The sequence below is a fragment of the Trichechus manatus genome, unplaced genomic scaffold (assembly GCF_000243295.1).
Source record: "Trichechus manatus latirostris isolate Lorelei unplaced genomic scaffold, TriManLat1.0 scaffold00058, whole genome shotgun sequence".
Lineage (NCBI taxonomy): Eukaryota > Metazoa > Chordata > Mammalia > Sirenia > Trichechidae > Trichechus > Trichechus manatus.
Window position 1 is genome coordinate 4176333 of NW_004443994.1, and position 21045 is coordinate 4197377.

General features: G+C 38.6%; 1 protein-coding gene across 3 annotated transcripts in view; it reads left to right on the forward strand.

Moving 5' to 3' along the window:
• LRRC8B (leucine rich repeat containing 8 VRAC subunit B) overlaps positions 1-21045 on the forward strand; it is an 83237-nt gene that overhangs the window by 49224 nt on the left and 12968 nt on the right. For 2 of the 3 annotated variants that reach the window (XM_004378719.2, XM_023733388.1), the window contains exons 2-3: positions 4529-4583; positions 19265-19366. The gene's annotated coding sequence lies outside the window, so the exon portion shown is untranslated. The remainder of the gene's footprint in view (positions 1-4528; positions 4584-19264; positions 19367-21045) is intronic. The other variant, XM_023733389.1, reaches the window with a different exon arrangement.

Consider the following 21045-nt stretch of genomic DNA (forward strand, 5'->3'; position numbering starts at 1 on the left):
TTTTAGCTCAGTGGTGAAGTTATCTCCGAGGTTCACCATTCAGCCTGGGAGTGGACAGCCCCGTAAAACCAAATGAGACTAACAAGGTACAGGAGTCCAGTGACAAGGGCAGAAAGCAGAAGGGGACAAGGAAGCTGGTGATAGGGAACCCAAGGTTGAGTAAGGATATTATTGATGTTGTGAGATTGTTAATCATTGTCATAGGGCATCATTTGTAGTAACTGTTAAATGAGAAACTATTTTGTTCTGTAAGCCTTCATCTTAAGTGAGAGTAACAGCACAATTCGAAAAGTGTAGTCAGTGTCACTGAACGGTGCATGTAGAAATTTTTGAAATGGTATATCTTTGGCTATGTGTATTTTCACCAAAAGAAAAAAAAAGAGGTTGAGAAGTTAGAGGTTTAATATGTTGTGGGGTTGTTAACCAGTGTCATAAAATAACATGTGTACTTCTGTTCCATGAGAAACTATTTGTTCTGTAAGCCTTCACCTGAAGTACAATAAAAAAAAAAGAAGAGAATGGTCCTTGCCCTCACAGAGCTCATGGTCTTGGGGGAAGGGAGACAGGACAACAAGCAGGCACAGAACAGCATGATACAGAATATCCTTGTTTGGGTGATAACTTGATGCTTCCACTGGTCCTGTATTCTTGCTGCATTATATTAAGGTTAACTTGTGCACAAGAATAATTGTGCAGTCATAATTTGATAAGATTTAAGGTCATTTGGGAATGCTGTGGCCTTTATCCCAGTGGTCCATCACTGATTCAAAATGACTCACAGTCCTTATAATGCAGCCAGTCATGCTGAAATTGACAGCAGTTCTCCATTCAGATTTGTGAGATGTCATGTTTGGTGGGTAAGTTGGCAAGTATGGATTTTCCTCCCTTCTTACTGAATAGTGAACATTTAGCCTCTGCCTCTGAATCTCTGCACCTGCCACGGGGTGATGGAAATGCTGATTGCCCGAGGCTCTATTGGCACCATTTGCTTTGTCACCTGTCCAGACCTATCTTGTATGTGCACTGATTGTGTTCACAGAGCTGTCAGAGAGCCAGGCCTCCTTTTGGGTACCCTTGGTTACTAACTGAGTCGTTGGTTCATCTTGATCTGGTATCATTCATTCCCACAGTAGTTATTTACTAAATATTTATAGTGTAGAGAGGAGCAAGACAGACCTGTAGGCACTCTCCCAAAAGAAACCAAACTTGTTGCCATCAAGTTGATTCCAACTCATGGCCACCCCCTGTATGTCAGAGTAGAACTGCTCCATAGGATTTTCTTGGCTGTAATCTTTACAGAAACAGATCACCAGGCCTTTCTTCCATGGAGCCTGCTGGGTGGATTTGAACTGCCAACCTTTAGGTTAGCAGCTAATTGTAAACCACTTGCATACCCAGCAAGCAACCGTGTAGGAACTCTGTTACTCTGGACAGGCTAAAGATTTAATACCTATTCAAACTGTTACTCTTTAAATATTTGTTCAAAACATTTTTAAGAGGAGAAGCAAAGCCCCGTATGAAAAACAGATAAGAAAAGAGGCCCTAGACTGCTGACCAAAAGGTTGGAGGCTCAAGTCCATCTAGAGGCACCTCAGCAGAAAGGCCTGGTGATCTACTTCTAAAAAATTAGCCATTGAAAACCCTATGGAGCGCAGTTCTACTCAGATGCACATGGAGTCACCATGAGTCGGAATCAACTCTACAACAACTAGTTTTTACTTCCCCCTTTTGCCAGTTCTCAGGATCCCAACTGACCAAAAGAAAAATAGCAGACTCCTTACCTTTCCTTCCAACCACATTCAGTACCTTCCCTGAGAAAAGTTCTGGTAAATATTATTTTTCTTTTATCTAGTTGAGTTTCCAGACATGGTCCACACCCCATTGATGATTTGCTACACGGCTGCTGCCATAATATCCAGGCCCTTAATCTAGCTCTGGAAAGAGACACTGTGATAGATCCTGGGGATAAAGACAAGTAAGATACTGCTCCAGCCCTCAAAGAACTCAAGGCAATAGCTTGACATGTACTATAGAACAGTATAAAGGAAATATTGGTAAAAATGTTCTAGGAATACAGATGAGGGAGCAGTGAATTCGGCCTGTGGCAATCAGAGGAGGCTAACACATGTGGTTCTGTCTTTTCCGGGGTGGGACAGATGACAAAGTGAGATTTCCCTGTTTTAAGTACATCTAGTATTCATAGTTTTGATGAAATCCAAAACCAGAAAACCCACAGCCATCGGAGTCAATTCACAGCGACCTTATAGGGGAGAGTAGAAAAGCCCCATAGAGTTTCCAAGACTGTAAATCTTTACGGGAAGCAGACTGCCACATCTTTCTCCCTTAGAGCTGCTGGTAGATTTGAACCACCAACCTTTCAGTTAGCAGCCAAGTGCTTAACCACTGCACCACTAGGGTTTCTCTTTGGTGAAATAGGAGACTTTTTAAGTAACCTAAAGCCTTAAACTGTGGAATTGCACAAGATGGGGAGGAGTATGATACTGCATTGATTCTTGCCGTACCTGATCTGCAAAATGAGATCAGATGACTATGCATTTAACAACAGTTCTTTCGACCAGAGCTCCTTGACTTATTGCTAAATCGTTCCTCTAAGATTTTATTTCTCTCTTAAAAGACAGATTCAACCAAACGGAAAACATTCTGATTCCAAAATGTTATAGTAGCTCTTTGCTTTACTACAAAGGAGTTTGTTTTACCAATCCCCACTATCTCCACTGGCCAGAAGGAAATAAGAGCACCTAGACTTCTCAGCTTTCAAAGTGACAGCCCTGGGGCCTTTTGTTTTTCTGTCAGAAAGCTGATTGTCCTGTATTGTTCCTTAATCCTCAGTCACTTGGGAGTCTTTCTTTATGTGGCCAACATTGGGAACCTTCTGAAAAGAGCTCTTATTTGAGAAAGAAGGGAATTCTCAAATGCTTGTCATCTTCAAATTTTCTAGAATAACATTTTTTAGGTCATCTTCGGAATTGACTTTGTTTTTTCCTCTAAGTATTTGTCTTTATTTTCTACATCGTATCTTTTTCTTCCCCCTCCCTACGGAGCTGACTTTTTAAGTTAAAATACACACATCTTGCATCTTGACTCTGGGGAGAGAAAAATGTTTTTTGGGGATAGGGAAAACCAGTTTTGTCACATTCATTAGCATAGCAAGCAGAAGAACCCACTGAAGCCACCGCGTGTCACAGCAGCTGGGTCTATCAGAGTTTCTGTGACAGTCTGCATCCTTTTTTATCCTGCCTAATATGGACTGTTCATTCTGTTCTGAGAATCGTCATTTAGTATTTTCATGTTTCATTCTTCTAGCTTGGTACTTTTGTGTGCTGCTGGAGAGGAAGAAAAGCCATAACTTTGCTATAGTTTCTAAAATTAGTTTGAATGGTTTGGTTTTAGCCTGGATGGAGAAACTGAGCTACATATTGTTGTTCCTTTTGCTTGACAGCAGTGGCTTCACCCAGAGATGACAGGTTGTCATTATGAGAAAGCTTTCATTAAGTCCTACATTTATATCTTCTCAGCACACTGTTCCTCTGCTTTATGTAAATGTTAAATGGGAAAGAGGCATGAAACTGGCTAATAAAACATGTTCGAAAAGCATTCAACTCAAGTCAATCAAAGAAATGCAAAATAAAGCAACAATAAGATCATTTTTCATGTATAGAATTAGCAAAGTTTTTGTTTGTTTTTTAAATAATGATTCCAAAATCTGGTGAGGGTGCTGTTCATATGTTGTTTATAGAAGATAAAATTAATATAATCTTTTTGAGAAATAATTTGATATTATATATGTCAGGGATCTTAAAAATGTCATGCTGTTGACCCAGCAGTCTTACTTTTGAAAGCCTGTGCAAAGGAAAGATATGAACAGAGTACAGAGATGTTTACAGTATTGTTTATAATAAAAAGGTAAAATCTGATTCGGTAGGGGAATGCTTTCATAAACTATGACATATCCACTTATGAACTATTATATTTCCATTACAAATGCTGTCTAGAGAAAAACTTTATAATAACATCAAGAAAATCCAATGATACAAGAGGCAAAAGTACACTGTTCTGTCATTGAATTTTACAATGGCATAATTGTGTAAAACTGGCAAGCCAGCAAAAAAAAAATACAAACAAACTGGAAGGAGAAAAATATGCCAAATATGAAGTCCTCTCCCCACCCCATTTCCCCTATTTTCTATAAGAAGCATAGATGATTCTCCCCATGGGTTTTTCTGTCTTTTTATTTGTAAAATGGGTGGAACTTGAGGAATAAATTTTTAACCTGTGACAGTGATTTGCTTCTCTCTCCGGGTATTAGTTAACAGTGTTTGTGAGAGGTCAGAAGATGATCTCTTTAACAACACTCACTTTAAAAAGAAAAAAAGAAGCTTATCGCTTGTATATTTCCTAAAGTTATTATAGATGTTGGAAATTTTAGAACCACGTAAGTGGATAAATTGTCTTTCAATCCTGGATAAAGTGAGTAAAATATAACAGTATGTTTATGATTTCTTTTTAGGAATTTTTCAAATAGAAAGTAATTGCAGAGTTTCCGGTTGACCAGCATTCATAGGGTAAGATTAACATTCTGAATTATAAACACATGGTAAAGATAATTACAATTAGGTTGGTAGCTTGGGGAAATGAGTACTGAATACTTAGTATGTGAAGAGATTTCTATTTTTACAGACCTTTTGGGTAAAGTCCCTTTGATGTTTTTAAACCATTTTATACACAGAAACTTGAATCTGATACATTTTGGTAAAATGTCCTCTTCCTGTCCTTTGTGAGATTTATGTATAGGAAAGCATATATATGAGTGTATATCTGGTATTTGTCATTTGTTTAAAGTTCTAAGAAATATAACATCTATGAGCAACTTAGATTTCATGTCAGTATTTATCCTGATTTTTGTTTAAGTTAGCATTTGTAATCTCACTTTTGAAAGCCTGTGCAAAGGAAATATATGAACAGAGTACAGAGATGTTTACAGTATTGTTTGTAATAAAAAGGTAAACTCTAACATTGAGTAGGGGAATGATTTCATAAACTATGATACATCCACTTATGAACTATTATACTTCCATTACAAATGGTGTTTAGAGAAACTTTATAATAACATCAAGAAAATCCAATGATATGAGGCAAAAATACATTTCCATAAGTAAACCATGGCCATGCTTTTCTTAAATAGGCAGATCAGAGAAATAAGCAAGCCCACAGAGCCCTGGTGGCACAGTGGTTAAAGCACTCGGCTGCTAACCAAAAGGTCGGCAGTTCGAACCCACCAGCTGCTCTTTGGGAGAAAGATGTGGCAGTCGGCTTCTGTAAAGATTTACAGCCTTGGAAATCCTGTGGGGCAGTTCTGCTCTGTCCTGTAGGAACGCTTTGACTTGGTTTCAACTCAATAGCAGTGGGTTTATGCTCTGTTGCTGCCTGCAAATCATTCCTCTTTCATAGTTAATCTTTATAAGATTTATCTTAAATTAACTGTGTGGCAGAGCTTTTGAGTTTACATAATCAGTAATGAATTTGTACACTGTGTTAAATAGCGGGACTCTTGTCTTGTGAATGTAGCATGTGTCTTAAATGTGTGTCTCGCAGCTCTGAGAGTCCAGGTGAAGCAGGATGAGGACAGTGGATCTGTAACCTACAGCATTCTGAACACCCTTCTCTTTATAGATAGTCACAATCCTTTGACTTCTTGGATATATCTTCATTCCCCTACTGATTCACTGAGTTGACTGTAAACTTTTAAAAGCTGTTATCAACTCTTGCCACTCTTCTACTTGTGACCCATCAGTGCTTATCCATCACTCAAGGAATGTGATCTAAACTCTGCCTTGGCTGCATGCTGTCACTATTCTACTGTCCCCAGACTTATGCCATTCCAGCCAGAGTGTCCTCCTGTCTGATCATCATACATGCTGAGCTTGTAGCTCTTTCTGCCTGGAATGACCTTTCCCAACATCTTCACATGGCTAGTTCCATTTAGATCTTGATTCTAATGGTATTACCTCAAAAGAGATCCCTGTCCATCCAATCAAAAGTAGCTTTATATTCTTTATAGTATTTCTGATCTTATCATGTTTGTATATTTGGTTATTGTGTCTCTTCCCACCCTACAGAGTAAGCTCCATGAGAGCAGGGATCTTGTCTATCACACACACCTGTAATACCCTAACACTTAGAACTCCACCTAGCACGTAGTAGGCATTCTAAATATTTGTTGCATGAAGGACTAAAATCCTGACATCTCTCTGACAAATGCTGCTGTTCAGCAGTATTCTCACCAGTGGTTTTTGGGCATTTTGTTTATTTGGAACCAAATGTAAGACTTACTAGGTTTGGCCTGTCATCCCACTGATTTTGGCAAGGGAATGATAGTATAAGATAGTTATGCCAGCTTTCAAATGCACATGTCTTCTTTCCACAGTAAGATTGTAAATCCCTTGAAAGCAGTGACAATGGAGTCCTGGTGGCTCAGTGGTTAAGAGCTTTGCATCGGCAATTCACATCCACCAGGCGCTCTTTGGAAGCCCTATGGGGCAGTTCCACTCTGTCCTGTAGGGTCATTATGAGTCGGAATCGACTCAATGGCAACAGCTTTGGTTTTGGTTTTAGCCTTGTGTTGTGCCAGGCGCGCTCCATGATTGAGTGCATACGAATGTTAATTTTAGAGAAAGGATTGAGTTTAGTTGCTTAATTTATTTTTAAATGTATCTAGATTGCACTGGTTTGTCTGTCCCAGAGACTAAATCTCTCTCATTTTGATTTGTGCTAAATATATTTATGTTGTTGTGTGTTGTTGAGTCAATTCGGACTCATAGCAACCCTATATGACAGAGTAAAACTGCCCCATAGGGTTTCCTAGGCTGTAATCTTCACGGAAGCAGATTGCCAAATCTTTTCTCCCAATGAGCCACTGGTGGATTTGAACCACCAACCTTTCACTTAGCAGCCTAGCACTTAACCATTGCACCACCAGGGATCCTAAACATTCATATATATGAAATATTCTGAACTATATTTGAGGCTTCACACTCCAAAACCTTGTTTTATTTTTGGCCTACGTGGTTAGAATCAGTGCTGCCAACCTCCCAGTTATTTTCAAATTAGGAGACTTGGCCATAGGCCCATGTTCTGCAGGCGGTCCATGGGTTACAAACGAGATCCATTCCTAACTATGTAAAGTCTTTAAGTCAAATTTGTAGGTGAGTCGGAACAGATGCATACGGTTCTTATTTAGCTTTACTTCAGTGCAAGAAAAGGCTTTTCAGTGATTTAAAAGCTGCATGTGCAGCAAGTGAAAGTGATTGTGACAAAGAATTTGTTGCCAGTAGGGATTGGAGCCCTGGTGGCATGGTGGTTAAGACCTCAGCTGCTAACCAAACGGTTGACAGTTTGAATCCACCAGCTGCTCCTTGGAAACCCTATGGGGTAGTTCTACTCTGTCTTGTAGGGTTGTTATGGGTCGGAATCGACTCAGTGGCAGTGGGTTAGAGGTTGGTTCAGTCATTTCAAAGTGAGGGTAAATTTACATAACGTTAAAGGACAACTACGAGTTGTCTGTCAAGTTGGGACGTTCATAACCTGGGCACTGCCTGTGCTACCGTATGACCCTAGAGAAGCCACTGAAACTCCTCTAGTTTCTTAGTTTGTAAAATAAAGTGGGACTCTTATCCCTAAGGTTTCTTTTAGGTTTAATTAGTCGAGATGATTCTGCTCTTGAGAGAGGTAGGTCACCTGTGGAAGAATTAGGAAAAGTGGAATGAAGGGGACAGTGGTGGTTCGGTGGTAGAATTCTCACCTTCCATGTGTGAGACCTGGGTTTGATTCCCAGCCAATGCACCTCATACACAGCCACCACTTGTCTATTATTGAAAGCTTGTGTGTTGCTATGATGCTGAACAGGTTTCAGCGGAGCTTCCAAACTAAGATGGACTAGGAAGAAAGGCCTGGCAATCTACTTCTGAAAATCAGCCAGCAAAAACCCTGTAGATCGCAATGGTCCAATCCGCAACTGATCGTGGAGATGGCACGGGATCGGGCAGCTTTTCATTCTGTTGTGCATGAGGTCATCAGGAGTTTTGGGGACTGACTCGATGGCAGCTAACAATGACAACAACAAGTAGAATGATAATCTCTGCCATCAGTCTGTCATTTGAGGGGAGAGCATGTGTGATTCACAGGAGACTGCACAGGGTTTGGTTCTACTTTATTTATGGCTTGCCTCCTGGGCAGATCAGGAAAATATTTTAATAAACAGTGAAAGATGGTAGAGAAGGGCTTGAGGTTGCCTTTGAGACTACCTTCTCTCTAAGAATTATCCAGCCACTGGTGCTTATGCTCCAGTGTCAATAGCACATTAATGTAGCTGCAGCTGCTTTCATTTTAAAGGTATTCTAGATAATTTGGTAACTTACTAAAAGCATCAAAGAATTGAGAGGCCTTTTCCTGAAAAGCAAATTACTATCTAAATTAAATACGTGATGTATTCCAAAACTTCCAGAAACAAGGAAAAGTGAATCACTGTTTCTTAAAAGTTCAGAACAGCTCATATTTAATTAGGATTTGTAGAGTTGTTTCCATGGCATTAATTGTCAGTAAGTTTCTCTTCTGGCTTCCAATGGTTAGGATAATTTTCCTAATATTTAGAACACTATGCATGATTGTTTCACGGACTTACTACCATTCTACATCTTTGGGTAAGAAGCTGCAGAATGGTAGTTATAAGTGTCTGTTGTCCTTTAGTTTCTCCGTATTATTTGACCATGTCAGACTCTTTCCTTGAAACTCTTTGGTTTCTGTGCCCAGAAATATCCTGCTTCTCTATCCCCCTGAACTCTTCCTTGCCTGATAATCCTTCCTCATCTGATACGCAAGTAGTCCCCAATTTACGACGAGGTTCCCATTCCAGCGACTCCATCGTAAGTTGGTTCTGACATAAGTCGAATACGTAATTTTTTTTTTTTTTTTTTAGTTTTCCTTATTGCCATAGCCTACTATCTGGTAGTGTTTTGAATAGTAAATCATAACACTGAACATCTGAGAATGATAACATCAGCAAATTGCACACTGCTACATTGTATATAGTACATATTACTAACGATAAGATGTAAAAAAAAAAAAGAAAGGTGGTAAGCGCGGTTCATAGTAACTCGAATATGTCATAAGTTGGGGACTTCCTGTATTATCTAGGAGAGAGAGATTTCTGTTCTTCACTCACTAAATTTTTTTTAAAAAATTAATTCATTTCTATGGCACTGTCTACTACTTGGAGCCCTGGTGACGCAGTGGTTAAGAGCTTGGCTCCTAACCAAATGGTCGGCAGTTCAAATCCACCAGCCACTCCTTGGAAACCCCATGGGGCAGTTCCACTCTGTCTTACAGGGTTTCTATGAGTCAGAATCAACTTGAAGACAACGGGTTATCTACTACTTAAATGCTTATGTCTTCCTATGAGGGATTAAAGATAGCTGCAAGTACTTTGCAAACTCCTCCCATGAAGTGATGGAGTCTGTTTTCCCTCCCTTTGGATCTGGGCTGGCCTTATTTCTTTTTTTTGACCAGTATAATGTGTCAAAAATGGCTGGGCCTTAAATTTGCAGCTTCTGCTTTTGCATGCTTGAAATATTCTTTCTTAGAACCTAGCCACATTGCTGTGAGGAAGCCTAAACAGATATGTGGAGAAAAGGCAAGGCTCTGGCCAGTAGCACCAGTTGGGCTCCTAGCTAGCAGTCAGCACCAATTGCCAGCCATGTGATTGAGGCATTCTGGACCTTCCAGCCATCCCAGGATTCTAGTGATACCTTGTGAAATAGAAGAACTGCCTGATCATCCCACAGAATTATGAGAAATGGTGAATTGTTATTTTAGCCACTAAGTTTTGGGGTGGTTTGTTACACGGCAATAAATTACCAAAATAAAGATCGGTATCTAGAAGTAAGATGCTGCCATAACAGAAATCTAAAACATATGGTATTAGCTTTGGGACCAGGTGGCAATGGAGGCCTGAGGGGCAGTAAGAAGACTACTAATGGTGGCTGGAAGGGCAGTGAGGAAATTTCTATTGGAGGTTGTAAAAAGGTACCCTTGTTTTATATTAACAGAAAGATTGGAAAGATTGTCATCTACAGTAACATGGAAGATAGAAATTAAATCTAATGAACTTGTGTATATAGCTTAGGAGACTTCCCAGCAGAACATTAGAAATGCCAGTTGACTTTTTTTAGCCACCTGTAATTAAAGTATTCAAGTAATGCATTAAAGAAGTGATTATTTAGACTTTAAGCAGAGTTTAGAAGAATTATTTCCAATCTAGAACTTTCTAGGTTGGGAAAATAAAACTATTTAATTCCCAGCTCCTCTACCGAGCAGTTGGATGGCTTCAGGTCTAAAGTTCAAATCCAAAGTATTGCCAGTAAAACTTGATCTCAGGGTGAAAATCAAGTCAAGGGCATAGAGATAAGACCCTTTTATAGATTTCAAATATATTTAAGTCAGTGCCTCCTTAACCTTCTCAGCTAGAGGGAAGGGCTTCTGAGAATATTAAGAGTGTTGTCTCACAGCATCCTGATTTGCAGTCCAAAGTAGAGAAGAGCTACTCTGTTGGCATATTTTTGTCAAAAGAACTTGTGAGTATAGCTTCTATCTAATGGAATGAACCGTAATAAGCTTCATAGGAAACACACAAAGTTTTTAGTGGCTTTATATTGGACTACACTCTTGGACTGAAAGAGACTGAAATAGTTCAAAATGAAAAGAGCCTTCTGGGCATTAATACTTAATGTGCAAGAGGCAGACTGAGAAAACTACTCAGCTGTAAACATGGGCCATTTCTTATGGGAAAGGAAGAATGATTCAGAATGCTGTGTCAAGAATTTAGAGGGTAGAGCAAAGATTCATTGATACCCACTCTCAGAGAACAGAACTGCACCCTAATCAACAAAAATTCCCTGACTTCAGAACAGGGAATTGGCAACATGTGCCCACCTGGATTTCAGAATTACTGTGAGCCAGTGACTGCTATGTACGTCCTCTTTCCCCACTGTTTGAACATACATGTCTAATGTAGTGACGCTGTTTCTGCCACCACATTTTATGTTGGATGATAGAGGCAGATTAAGTTGTTTTATCAGTTCATGGGTCTCTGTATCCAAGTTGCCACACCCAAAGAGCTACACTTGAGGATCCTAATCTGCACCTGGATCTGATTTAGATGGAAAGATCCTGAACTTCAAGCCTGAGCTTGTTGCCGTAATAGGATGAAACTTCCTGGGAGAGCGTGAGTGTGTTTTGCATATAGGAGGAATGCAAATCATTTATGGCCAGATAGTCTGGACTGTGGTGATTTAAAGATGTCTCTAAATTTTTTGCCACTCCTCTCATTGAGAGGTAGTCTTTCCCCTCTCCTTGAATTTGGGCTGGCCGTGTGATTCCTTTGACCAGTAGAATATGGTGGACATGACATTGTGATTCCTCGAGGGCTATGCTGTAAGTGATCTGTAGCTTTTACTTTTGTGCTTGGAATGCACCTTCTTAGAACCCAGACACGCCGTTATGTGAGGACACTCAAGAGCCGTGTAACATCTCAGATGAAAGGAGTTATGAGCCAGCAGATAGTAGCAACAACGAGCTTAATGGATGAAGACATTTTGGACCTTCCAGCCATTTTTGTGCCAACTGACACCATATGAAGTACAAGAACCACCCACAAAACCATGAGAAATAAAAACATTATTGTTGTTTTAAGCCATTAAGTTTTGGAATATGCAGTATTCTTTAGCCAGATTGCTTCCTATCTGTATCCTGCTGAATTCTATCTGTATCCTACCTGGGAAAAGCTCTGTCACGTGATTACAACCTGCCTGAATATCTCAATGGATTTTTTCCTGCCTTATTGTTCCTTTTTTTCTGCATTTTTGTTCATTCAATCATTTATTGTACAAATATTTATTTTGCACCATGTGCTAGAAACTGTAAAAGATACTATAATAACATAGGCTCAAAATCTGAATCCATTTCATTCCTGCTTCTCTCTGGACCTTTCTATCTGATGTCTCTAGGTAGTGTTAAAATTTTATTTGCAGTGACTGTTTCATTCTTTGCTTTCTTTTCAAACTTACAGCAAAATTCACCCTTATTATTTCTTGCCCACAGGATTTAAACAGGCTTTCACCTGGCTGCCTTGTTTCTAACCCCTCCTCATTAAATCCATTCTGCAAATCTCTGTAGGTCAATGACTCACTGTTGTACTTTTCACCTTCCTAAGTCTGATGGTTTGTGTAGGAGATGGTAGCTTTACTTTGTAGTCTGTGGAGTTAGAAGGTGGGAGGCATCCTAAAAATCTAGTGCAACTTCTAAGAAGACTTAAAAGGTAAGTATTTTCCAGGATATTTTATTGCCATTCAATCTTATGAACTTTTTTCTCCTGGGGAGATTTGGGAGAGGGGGACAAGATTCTAGCCCCATCTACACCAATTAAATCACTGTGGGGTGGGGCCTAGGTTTAGGTTAGGTTAAAACAGAACTGCAGACTTAGATTTATGGTTCTCAAAAAGTGGTCCCTGGACCAGCAACATCAACATTAACTAGGAACTTGTTAGAAATGCACATTCTGTCCAGATAAACTAGTAAGACCATTTTGCTCTGGGCTTTATGCTTTTTTGAAGAATTCAGTCTGTTTTGAGAAACTGACTACAAAGTTTAGACTGAGAACTATGTTTAGGGTAAATCAGTAATTAATTTAATTACTCTTCATGACAGTGTCCTATGAAACCTGTCTAATGTTTGTAATCAAACCATCACCTCCTTGCTATACAGAAAATTATGTATCTTAAAGAAACCAGGTTCTCAGAGGAGATTGATCTCATGGCTCAGACACCATTTAGTGTTCTGCTTCTGAGAAGGTGACCCATGACTGTTAATAGGTAAACCAGGGAGGGGCAGCTTGATCTCGGGAAGAACACTTAATATGTTTTAAATAGATTAACTGAAGATCTCCAATAGGAGAGGTCCAACCTGTATTATCTTGCTAATCATGTATTCTCAAATGGAAACTTGGTTGTCATATATACATTTTTCTATACTATTTCCTCTAGACAAATTTTGTATGCTCTTTATGGATATATGTTTTTGTGTGGTGGATCCAACTATACTAGTTTAGATGATCCCTTTCCAACAGATAGTGAATTTACGTGGGCAATCTCTTGTTTAGATTCCTGGTGAATGCATGGGCAATGCACTTTAGGAACTTTAGGATTACCTTTAGATATTCATAGTAATAATGCTAGTAAATACTGAAAAGGTAATGTTAAATTGTTACACATTGTAAAATGAGAGTCAGAAGAAAACGCTTTGATCCAAAACTCAGGGTAGGGTTGGTAGCTTTAATTCCTGCTTACAGTATAGTTGAGTTGGAGAAACCTTTAAGAAATTAATCAATTACTATGGGAAAAATAGCAGACAAAGTTGCTAATGGGATGGAAACACAACAGCTGTCTCTGACCTTATCAAAGCCAAGAGATAACAGAACAGCCTGAGATTTTTTATTAGTCCAAGAAGGTAGTCTGTGTTGTAGAATTAGACAGCAATCTACTTGGTTACACACTGTAATACCCTCCCAAACACTGGATTTATTTGGTTGATTACCATCAGGAATAAATACATAGGCTAGATCATTATTACAAGGAATAGTAATATTCTTAGTCTACATCTTGATAATAATACTTATCTTCTGTTATCTTACACACTTAAAAGGCAAAAGGCCTTGGGCTAAAATGTTGATATACATTGAGTCTGCTCTTTTTGGCAATGCGATTGATGAGAACGTTGCTCTTAAGAGCCTAGTGAAGAACTAGAGGGTATCCAGTGGAAAACCAGCACCATGAGTTTAAAGAGCCAGCTGTGGCCATCGTCTAGGAGATCAACCAAGTCCAGATAGTAATCACAGATGTGCTATCTCCAATTTCCAATCAAAAGGAGGGAATGATTTAGGAATTTAATATTGGAGCTATTATTCCCTGTCCTAGACTGTGACCCAGCTGGAGCTGGAGCTGGCCTCACAAGGACCCACAAGGACTCATAAGGACACATCAACTGGGCCCTGAGGTATAAAGATAATAGCTAGGAAAATCTTGGAAAACATCTTTTAGGGAACTTTTCACATAAACTAATAAAACAGCACAAATGACCCACATCCTTTCCGTTCTTTTTCTACTAGCATTTAGTGTATAGTAAGATTTGTTAGTCCAATAAAGACCCTCCTGACCGTTGTTACTGAAACCTGTACCAATGATTATTAAGAAAACAATTCAAAATGTGGAATCACAGTGACTTAACAGTTTTTAGCCAATCTGTGAAAAGGTGAAGCTTTCGATGATTTTACCCATTTGTGATGTTAATAGATACTGATGATTCTGTAATGCTCCTCAGACTCAGCAGACATTAGCTCTGGTAGCATACTTATCTGTTTTCCACTTTTGCCTTTCTGAATGTATGCCGAATAAAACTTTCTTTTTGCTTTTTTTAAAAAAAGCACATTCTGAGGGCTTAACCCCGATTTAATGAAGCAGAAACGCTGAGAGTGGAGAGCCTATCACTGAGAGTTTTAACAAGCTCTCCTGGTGATTTTTACGGACATTAACTTTAGAGAAACACTCTACAAGATAAATCTTTTTGTTCCCTTCCAGGTTTCCAGACTATGACTAAGTTTGGGAAGGGTGTTTGTTATTTGAAAGTCACTATACTGACAAGATCTGAAAGAACTGTAAGGGGCCTAAGGAAATTTGTATATCAAGTGTCTTGCTAGTGATCATTTAAAAGTACTTGAGGAATGCTAAATTCTTGTCATTAGATCTCTGAAGAGTGGCTAAAGGAGTTATTTAGTATAAAGAAAGGAGTCCTTGGGAGGTGCAAACAGTTAGTTTACTGGGCTGTGAAGAAGAAGGCACCTCAATTTGATGGCAACTGGTTTAGTATAAAGTGAAGCAAATTAATCAGGTACTGAAGCATTATTCCCCCAGAAATAGGAACCAAGGATGTGAATTTAAATTGCAGTTAGATATATGTTAAACCCAAGAAACATCTCGATGAGAAGCAAGCACAAAACATTTTGAAAAGACATAGGGTGATTTTTAAATCAATTTTCAATGAGCGTGGTATAGAAAATCCTCATTTTGAAGTCTTTGGCTATAGCCTTTCCTGGAGTCAGAGATGGACATCTTTGAAGTAGCATCCAATTCTTAGAATATAATGACTCTGAATACCAGCTAATAATCATCATGTGTTTATTTTCTCACTGGTTATTTTGGAAATGCTTTCGAAGTAAAATAAAGACTACTGAGAAGTTAATATGCCTAACGAGTGTTGTTGTTCCAGTCTTAGGGAATTTGGGGTGAACTTGTCAAATGAATTTATGTACTTTAAAAAGCTTTTTATGACATTTTAATGATGTTTAAAAGCTGAAGGAATGGGATTAGGACCATAAAATCCTTTACTCTTAACATTGTTTCTTTGATCTAATTTAGAACATTTGTATGTTAGAAATAGGATCTGATTTGGATTGAGTTCTCATTGTTTGCTAAAATACGGTGTGGAAAAAAATTTCGTATACACACAAACAGTATTAAATATAGTAATGACAAAGGACAGCTATGCGCTTTCTCTCCAGTTAAGCACTTCAGTTAGAAAAATTAGCATCGTAGAATGCATAGGAGTGCTTGAGACTTTTCATGCATCTTTAAATCCAGATGGTATACATTTAAATATTAAGTCTTAGATGGTTCGGTGGAAAATGTTTAGTAGAAACTGTTTAGCTGAGAAAGAAGATTATACACTAGGTAACTGGAGGCATTGAAGAAAAGTATACATTTGCATTCTTGTTTTTCAAAAGTATAACAGAATCTGGTTATAATACAGATGTTGGGGGTAAGATTGGGAAGAGAGCTACATAGTTGGCCTTTTCCTTAGGTCTTGAGAGAACTGAGACTGTGGCATAATTAATTGGATTGAATGAGGCAGTGTGGTCTGTAGTGGACCAAGCCTGGGATTTGAGTCTGACGACCTAGGTTCTAGAGGTAATTTCATTTCTTATGGGTTTTGTCACCTTGGACAAAACTACTTTGGGCCTTATTTTTGTCCTAGGGTAAAATCACCGCAAAGTTATAGTAAAGCAAAATGAAAGATTTTATTCCGCATATGTTCAAAGAGGCAAAAGTGGGAAATGGACAAGCATGCTGCCAGAGCCATGTCTGCCCAAGTCCAAGGAACAGAATCAGCAGCACATATTAACGTTACAAATGAGTAAAATTATTGAAAGCTTCACCTTTTCACGGATTGGCTAAACACTGCTAAATCACCGTGATTCTACATTTTAATTGTTTTTCTTAATAATCATTGGCACAGGTTTTGGTAACTACAGTCAGGAAGGTCTTCTTTGGGCCAACAAATATTACTATTTACTTAAAAAAAAATACGCCATCGAGTCCACTCTGACTCATAGTGACCCTGTAGGACATAGTAGAACTGCCCCATAGGGTTTCCAAAGAGCAGCTGGTGGATTCAGACTGCCTGTCTGTTGGTTAGCAGTCGAGCTCTTAACCACAGCACCACCAGGGCTCCTACTATTTACCAAACCCTAATAAAAAAGAGAAGAGTTGAAAATATGTGGGTCTTTTGTGCTCTGTTTGTGATTTTTTTATGTGAACCAAACCTGTTGCCGTTGACTCGATTCCAACTCATAGTGACTCTGTAGGACAAAGTAGAACTGCCCCACAGAGTTCCCAAGGAGCACCTGGTGGATTCGACTGCCGACCTTTTGGTTAGCAGCCTTAGCACTTAACCACTACGCCACCAGGGTTTCCTGTTTATGTGAAAGTTTCCCTAAAGGATATTTTTCAAGATTGTCCTAGCTATTGTCTTTATGCCTCAGGGCCCAGTTGATGTGTCCTTGTGAGTCCAGCTCCAGCTGGGTCACATTTCTTTATGCTCCAGGACAGGGACTAATGATTCCAATTTTATCTCCTAAATCACTTCCCATGTTTATAAAATGTGAAGAGTAATAATATTTATCTCAATGGATTGTTGTAAATATGAAACAAATGTAAGTGAAAACTGCTTTGAAAGTAGGAAGGCGGATATTAGATTATTCATAATAATGGATCTTTATTTGGTCTCCTATTGATGAGGAATTCATCAAAAAATCTAAATTAGGTGATTAGAGATGAAGTGTATAGTTTTTAAAAAGAGCAGGAAAAGTTCTTTATGAATGTTTTTCAGTTAGAATAAGTACAGCAAACCTGTATTTCAGTTGTGGTCCTCTGACAGGTGAGTTCATAATGGTTTGTCATTATGATTATTTAAAAGTATTACCATCAGTTTGAGGTTCATGGTTTTTTCTTCCAGAGATACTGTTTTTAAAGTAGAAAATGTATTTGTAGTATTTAAGGGAAACTGCATTATGTAAGAAATATTGTGATGGCTGAGTAGCATGCTTGGATTATGCAATAAATTTTTTTCTAGCACATTACAGATGCAGTGCCATAGAATAATATGAAAAATGCTTCACACCTTCAAATGTCTTTACCGTGCTCGCTGTGCATAAATGCAGTCATGTATTATATGTTATAAGCCTTTTAAAAATGAATTGTGAGTTAAAAACTTATACTCCAGTGGTGGCATGTTAATTATGAGTGCACAGCTAGGTTGTCATACATATTAACTGTCCTTTCTTGCCAGCAAAACAATTTAATACTGGATGGGGATTATCATATTTTTAGCAAATAACGCCAACCTTACCCTAGCTACCACCCCCCCACCCCCGCCCCAGGTATTTTTGTAAGCTAGCTATGCTAATTTTCTTTTACAGCAACATGTAAAAAAATTAGCATGGCACTTACAAAAATGGAGGGGGTGCTTGGCAAAAAAAAAAAAAAGTGTAACATGCATTATTTGCATAAAAATACAGTAATTATAAAGCAGGCTTTGCACATGGATTGGTAAATCCAAAGTAAATTTTAGACCTGCCCAACTTTTTGATCTTTGAGATGACAGGGGCCCAAGATTACTGCTAAAAATATCCTAAATACAATTTGAGATCAGTACTCTTAAATTTCAAGTACTTAGTAAAGCAAAAATAAGATCATATCTTCACAGCAAATACAAAAAACTTCACAGCAACTTTTTAGAGGTTGCATGGGCACTAAAAATACAATTTCACACCTAATTAAAAAGATTCTAGTGTTTCAGAATTTTCTCACAGTTCAAACTGATCAATGCATATATAATTTAAACTATCACAAATGATTTTTTGAAGTAGATGCTTAGCATGGTTTTTAATAAACTTCCAAAATTTAAAAAAAAAAAAACACCTAATCTGATGTCTAACTCTGTGTAAAAATAATATAATTTCAGCCATATTTCTGAGCTATATCTGGAAAGGTTTATAAACTTTTGACATTTTCTAATAAAATTGGTAGGCTAAATTTTAGGAGTGCTGAGCCTTCTTATTTGGATAGATGTGTGGTTTCTAATGAGGGTACATGAATCATGTGGTTTGACAATCGTTTGACAGTCCGTCTGACAAATGCAAGTAGGACCAACTATGTATGGGGACAGAGTGAAAAATAAACATATGCAGGCTGCTTCAAAAAATCTAGTGTTGCAGACAGGATTTTAAAGTATGTTTCATCTAAATTTCTGTAGAAACTTCTCTGAAATTGGAAGAAAGTTGAATTATGGTTTGATGTGTGGGTACCAAAACCAAAAAACCAAACCCATTGCCATCGAGTCGATTCCAATTCATAGTGACCCTATAGGACAGAGTAGAATTGCCCCACAGAGTTTCCAGGGAGCTGCTAGTGGATTCAAACTGCCAACCTTTTAGTTAGCAGCCGACCTCTTAACCACTACACCGCCAGGGTAACCCAAACCAAACTAAACCCGTTGCTGTCAGTCAATTCTGACTCATAGTGACCCTGTAGAACAGGGTAGAACTGCCCTGTAGAGTTTCCAAGGAGTGCCTGGTGGATTCGAACTGCTGACCTTAGTTAGCAGCTGTAGCACTTAACCACTACGCCACTGGTAGAGCCCTATATGTACTGCTTTGCCAGACGTGCCCCAGGGTGAAAAGTGAACTAACTGACCCCTGTTTGGTAAATCATGTCTTATAATGGAGAGGGTCTCTAAAGATAGTGTCTCTAATTTTTTTTTGTTTGAATGACTAGCTAGTTCAGGATTATCTGCTTTCTCATAGAATGAAGACAAACACAGAGATGGTGTGTCTCAGAAATTTCAAAAGGTGTAGACCTCCTGATTGAAGCAAATTCAACTTACTTGATTTACTTTTTTTATTATAGTAAGTATAAATATTTAAACTGCATAAATTTGGTCCATGCTGATTTGTATTTCCTTGTTTTGTTTTTGTTTTTTAATAATATTTTATTGTGTTTTCAGTGAAAGTTTACGTAGCAAATTAGGTTCCCATTTAACAATTACTACACAGATTGTTCAGCAACGTTGTATTCTTTGTTGAGTAATCACTCTGTCAAATACCTTTATCATTGTTATAGCTGTTGTGCTTTATATTCTTCCTCAATTTCAGTTGCATATCTTAAGTGAATTTAACTCTTAAGACCTTTGAGAGGACAAATAAAACCATAAACTTAAACTGGAAGAGCCCTTAGAGATTATCTGGTCCACTCCTCCACTGCAAAAAAATTCCTTTGTTGAATCCTTGACACACAGTCATCTTACTCACTTAGACCCTGCTAAGGATAGGGGGTGCTTAACTATTTCACAGAGCAGCCATTTCTGTGGACATTCCACCTCAGATGAATCAAAATATGACTTTCTAAAACTTCCTCCCACCTAGTTCTGCCTCTGAAACAAACACTCTTTCATCCATGAGGGAGTTATGCAAAAATGTAAAGAAATTCTCAGGCCCCCCAGTCATCTTTTAGCTTAGCTGAACATCATCAATTATCTGTATTCTTCTGCAGGAAATGATTTGTAGACAAGTATCTCCTGATTTTTTTGTTGCCATTTAATCTTTAAACTACAACGAACCATGGGTTCTAGATGTGATCTCACTAGGCAGGCACAGGACTGTGACCCCTTTATCTGGGTCCAGCTATACATATGGCCAAAAGTTGTAACTGCTATTTTAGCTTAATAAGCTGTCACACAATTAGGCCAAAGTATACATGTCAAATAAAATGCCTGGGTATTTTTTACATGTTCTTTCATCTAGCAGTGTTTTCTAACATGCCCCCCCAACCCCACGATGTCTTACAGTATTTTGGGGTCTCAGTCCAGGACTTTTCATTTGTCTCTTATAATCCTCTTATTGTATTTTTGGTCTTGCCTGGGCACACAATTCTAGTTAACTGCAGTAGGGTGAGGCAGAATGGGAGGAGTTGAGAATTAGAAATAAACCCAAAAAACCAAAATCACTGCCATCCAATTGATTCCTACTCATAGTGACCCTATAGGACAGAATAGAACTGCTCCATAGGGTTTCCAAGGCTACAAATCTTTATAGAAGCAGACTGCCACTTCTTTCTCCTGCAGAGCAGCTGGTGGGTTCGATCTGCCGACCTTTCGGTTAGCAGCCGAGCGCTTTAACCACTGTGACACTGGGACTCCCTAGAATTAGAAATAGGTCCTCTATAAACTACAGTAAGGAGTCCCTGGATGGTGCAGTTAACGAACTAAAAGGTTGGAGCTTGAATCCACCCAGAAGAAAGGCCTAGCAATCTACCTCCAAAAAAATCAGCCATTGAAAACCCTGTGGAGCACAACTCTGCTCTGACACACATGGGGCCACAATAAGTTGGAGGCAACTCAACCGCAACTGGTAAGCTAGAGTAAAGGAGGAAAACCCTGGAGAATTATATAATCAAGCTGTAAGTCTTAAGAGGAAGTTGAATCCATAATATGAGTATATATCCTTTATTCAGGCAGAAAGTGCTGCTTCAGTCCATCAGTTAAAATCAGGGATCGTGGGATGCCCTAATGGAAAAGCATGAAGATGTA